Raw genomic sequence first — 5727 nt, 5'->3', positions numbered from 1 at the left:
GGGAACATCGAACCCCGAATCATAAAAAAATAAAACATTATGTAAAGATTGGATCCTTGCGACTGAAATATTTACCCCCAGTACTCCCACAAAGCCTTCAAATCTGCATTTGTCCCCACGTTATAAACGAGTTTTTCCCTCCTCCTCCTCGTATCGAGATGGCTCACACCGTTGTACTTCTGTTAAACTCTGCGTCGTCCCCTGGTGTGCTTGTTCGCACCCCAGCAACGTTTTCAAATTTTGAGCGCGAAACCGTGGCAATTGTACCCGTGGACAGATATGACTTCAGATGCAGCCTGTTCACACTAATTGTGGTGGTACAGTGCCTCCTGTAGTTGTGCGGTGTATGGAACCCAGGACGGATTGTAGAGCTGGCCGGGTCCCCTGGACCTCCAGAGCCTCTGACCTGACTGACATAAAGCCTCTAGGGGGCGCCAAACACAACATTGTGGAACAGATGGTAATGAATATTTATTAATTTTTATGATGTCGAACAGCTTAATCTTATACATAATGTGATAAGTCAAAATCATGATCATTGTACTTCCAATAACCTTAATTATAATTACTTCAATATAATTTTTAAACATGGTATACCTAAAATATGCTATTCTTCGCGCCAAACAACAATATCTGATCTAAACAACTCTTTTTAAATGCACTAAATCCTGTCGCACGGAAATACTTTAAATCCTTCAAACAATAGCTGTAATACAGGTAGAAACAATGAATGTCGGATACTGGACACAGCGGGATTGATCACCCGGTTGGGCCGCCCGGAGGGATGGGTGTCTGTGGTAATGGCCGAACACACTGATGATTCCCAGGTTCTCTACTGTGATGTGTCCTATTTAGAATAAATTATTATCAATGATTTAATTTACTGTATAGTGAACACCATAAAACACAGCGGGACCCTACCCGGACACCCTAAACTCAACAAGTTGTGAACTAGCCTCGAACCCAACCATAGGGTTTACAGGCCTGACCCTAACCTCCGTACCTAAACCACCCAGAGTATAATGGGCTAACCCTGTGACCTTAACCCTAACTCACCAACTGGTGAACTATGCCAAACGCAACCCATAGTTTTAAACTGCCTAAACTAACACCCCTACCCTACTCATACACTAACCCTACAGTGCTTTATTAACCCTAACCCCAACCAGTTTTAAACATCCTCACTTACTTTCTAAACCCAACTGGGAGGACAATTAGCAGACTAACTGACGTGCAACACTGAGGCCGACAAAGGGTCCAATAGCATTATAAATGATTTTTCACTGCAACCCTGAGACCGACAACGTCCAAAGAAGATATAAATAATTTTCCCTGCAACCCTGAGGACCACACCGTCCAAAGCAGATAGAACTATTACTACAAACCTGAGGGCCAGACAAGGTCCAAGCGGATATACCTAATCTTTTACTGCACCCTGAGGCCAGATAAACGGTCCAGAGCAGATACAAATGTTTCACTGCAACCCTGATGCCAGACAAACGTCCCAGCAGATATAGTGTTTCACTGCAACACTGAGATCAGACAAATCGCCAAGCAGATAGAACTACTTACACAACCTGAGACCAACAACCTCCATATTATGTGAATAAGCTCGGACTAACCAAACAAACCAATGAAAACAAACTCTTTTATAATTAAAATGTTTTAAACACTTAAAAACATTTTCCTGAAGGACAAAGAACTGTGGTCGATGTCTGGATTTGGAAAAGATTAGCTGTCACAATCACTATCACTCTTGAATAACAATGGGGAAAGCATTATTGAATCTGTAAAGTACTGAATTTCACTCCATTTCAAAATCGAACGAATGGTCTAGGACATTGTAGGAAGGTAAGTTCATACTGACGTGCGCCGGCCCGTGCACCTACCTTTGATCCCTATCTAACCGCCCAGTCGACGGATGACACGCGGGGGGTATCAGCGAGATAATTCAACACCTATCCCAGCCAGTGCCAGACAAGATGAACTTACCTTTAAAGCCCACGTATGCAATGGATCAAAAACCGATTCGTTTCTTATTTTGTAGACTCGGAGAACCGACAAACGATCCTAAATGAAAGAAACGATCCACTGCAAACCAGGCCATACATATAACGGTCCAAATCAAACAAAAAAGTCACGTAAACTACTGAGGCCAGACAAGGGTGCCGAATTGAAGACACGATACCATGCGAACCTGAGCAGACGATACGGCGCCAAAGAGATGGATAAAGTATCCTGATGGGATACAAAAGAGACGGAGGCCAGACAAGTGGTCCGAATTTGAAAGAACATCCACTGGCTAACCTGAGGCCCAGCCTCGGTCGCAACAGATGAATAAAGTAATCTCTGAGGGAACACGACGAACCCGAATCATAAAAAAATAAAACATTATGGAAAAGTGAATACTGGCGTATTAATATTTACACACCCGTCCACGAAACGCTTCAAATACGACAATTTTTTCACTTTATAAACGATTTTCCCCTCACTTCCCTATCGTACGCAGTGGACTCACGCCGTTGTCACCGGTAAACCTCTGCTCGTCCTCCTGGTGTGCCTTTTTCGCACCACAGAACACCGTTTATTGTCATGTGAGCGCTGAAACCGTGGCAATTGTACCGTAAGATAATGAATTCAGGAGTGGCAGACGTTCACACTATTGTGTGGTAACGGTGCCTCCTGTCTTTGTGCGTGTATGGAACCAGGAAGTGATTGGAGAGCTGGCAGTGCCTGACCCTCCAATTACTCGGACGCTGACATAGAAAGGGCCTTAGGGGCGCCAAAAACAGACAATCTATGGACAGGTGGTAAGGCTTAAATTTACTTAATTGTTTTTGATGCAGCTAAGCTAATCTTAATCATGTGTAAGTCAAAATCAAGATTCATTGTACTACAATACCATTAATATAATTACTTCAAACAATAACTTTTTAACGGGGTATACCTAGAATATGCTAATTCTTCTTGGCCAAAACACAATATCTCTTAAACAGGTCCTTTTTAAATGCACTAACTTCTTTACACACAGGAAATACCTCTTAAATACTCTTCAAACCAACTGTAATACAGAGACAAATTTGAATGTGGTAAGGACACAGCCGGGATTTGCTCAAAACCGGTTGCCGCATTGGGCGGTTGTCTAGTGGTAAATGGCCGACACCTGATGATTCGCAAGGTTCTCTTATGATGATGTGTCCTACTAGTTTGAATAAAATTATTTAAATGATTTATCTCTAACTGATATGAAACCAATAAAAAACACAGACCGGACGCCCTAACCAGGACCCTAAACCAACCAATGGTGAACTATCCTAACCCCAACCATAGGGTTTAAAGGCCCCCTGATCCTCCTGACCCCCTACACTCAACCCAGAGTAATGGTGACCTACCCCTGACCTTAACCCTCAATCAACCAATGGTGAACTATGTCCTAAACTACCGACCCATAGTTAACATGCTAAAATCAGACCCCTAACCGTATATACCACTATAACCCCTACCATGATTTATACCCCTACCTCAACATTTTAAACAGTCACTAACCTTCTTTCTAACCCACGGAGGACAATTTTAGAACAGTTTACGGTACTGCAACACTCGGATGGCCAAAAAGGGTCCCAAAGCATGATATAAAGTGATGTTTCACTGAAACCCTGAGACCAGAACAACGTCCACCAGAAATAACATAATTTTCCACTGCGCAACCCTGAACAAGACCACGGTCCAAAGCAGATAGAATCGACTACTACTACAACTGAGGCCAGACAAAGGGTCAAAGGGATATAACTATCTTTTACTGCAACCTGACGGCAGAAAAACGGGTCCAGCAGCAGAAAATACAATTTCACCTGCAACCCTGAGGCCAGCAAACGGGGCCAAATCGATCATAAGTGTTTCACCTGCAACACCTGAGATCATACAAAATCGTCAGCAGATAGGAACTACTCTACAAAAACCTGAGACCAGACAAACCTTATATTTTTATTATGTGAAAAGAAGCACTCGGGACTAACCAAACAAACCAATGAAAACAAACCTTTAATAATAAAATGTTTTAACTAAACTTAACAACATTTTTCTGGAGACAAGAACTGGTTGCGATGTCTGGATTGGACCAACGATTAGCTTTCACAATCAACAGCTCACTCATTGAATAACATGAGGGAAAGCTTAGTTGAATCTTTTAAGTACTGATTACTTCCATTCAAAATCGAAAAGAATTATGTAGGAGGACATGTAGGTAATGGTAACGTCTACTGAGCTGTGCGCCGGGCCCCGTGCACCTAGACCCTTTGATCCCCTACTAACGCCCGTCGACGGATGAAGCGTTGGGGGTCATGAGTAATTCCTAAACAACCTAAACCCCTAACCTAACCCTAACAACTCCCTAACCCTAACCCCTAACCGCCTAACCCACCCTAACCCGCTTAACCCTACTACCTAACCCTAACCTACCTAAAACCGCCCCCTTAACCCTAACCCTACCTAACCCTCACCCTCCTAACCTACCCTAACCCCTAACACCTAACCCCTAAACCTCACCCTAACCCCCTAACCCCTAACCCTAACCCGTAACCCTAACCCCTAACCTAACCCTAACCCTAACCCTAACCTACCTGCAAATGACAGTCTAAACACTCAGGGGGACGCCGGAGCACCGGGAACACACTCCCAACGATAATCATGGTATTAATTTCCTGGTTTGATGCCTTCATTTGAGCAATTTTGTATTTAGTCTTATTTCTGACTATTATGTATTTCTTGTTTCTTACTCCAGGGCCAGGGAGGTGTGACATGTTACAGGCACATTTAATTATTCAGCCGTTATATTATTGTACTTTCTCCTAAATGTGGTCATGTTAATGTATTACCCCATGGTTAATTGAGCGACGGAGCACTTATTCTGCTTTCCTTCAGAGTCATTTGGGTTGGGGTTGTCCTATCTTGTTTTATACACTTTTCCCCCCGCCTCCATTCATCTACGACTCCCTTAAATACTTGGTCTCCCTAATCTTTTAGGGAGCATCCTAAGTGAGGTAAATTTCTACAACCCGAGTCCCTAACTCCCATCCATTTCTTTCCTTCAGATCATAGGCCAGTGCCAAAAATTTAACACGACCTAAGCCTAATACCCAAACCTAACCCCCTAACCCGACCCCTAACCACCTAACCACCTAACCTAACCCTAACCTAGCCCTAACCCAACCTAACCCTACTACCTAACCCGAACCCCTAACCCTAACCCTACCATACCCTAACCCCCTAACCTAACCCTAAACCTAACATAACTTGAATGTCTAAACCAACCTCAGGGGACGCCTGAGCACGGAATACACCATCCCAACGATAATACAATCGTCTTGTCAAAGTAGACAAAATGAAAAAAACATGTCACAGAAGTAGCCATGTGGGGGCTAGGAATCCTGGCTTGAGGAGAGGATTACAAAGAACCATTTTGAGTGCTGGCTGGACCTTCCTAGAGACGATTATGAACTTCTTTCGTCAAATTTTGACATTTTTTATATCTCGAGAACTGTAAGTCGTAGAGACAGGCTGGAACAGCTTCTGGCGTGTCAGAGACCCCCAAAATGGGGAGCTGAGCTGTGTTTCATCCCTCTTATCTCCTTTGATTTTTGGCGATTAATTATTTCGTCAAACGTGGTGTTTACCCCACTATCTCTCACCCTAACCCTAAAAAAGCTAACCTAACACACCCGATAACCC

Source organism: Etheostoma spectabile, chromosome 17 (genome assembly GCF_008692095.1).
Source record: "Etheostoma spectabile isolate EspeVRDwgs_2016 chromosome 17, UIUC_Espe_1.0, whole genome shotgun sequence".
In the NCBI taxonomy this organism is placed as follows: Eukaryota; Metazoa; Chordata; class Actinopteri; order Perciformes; family Percidae; genus Etheostoma; species Etheostoma spectabile.
Note: the sequence above shows the minus strand (reverse complement) of the source record.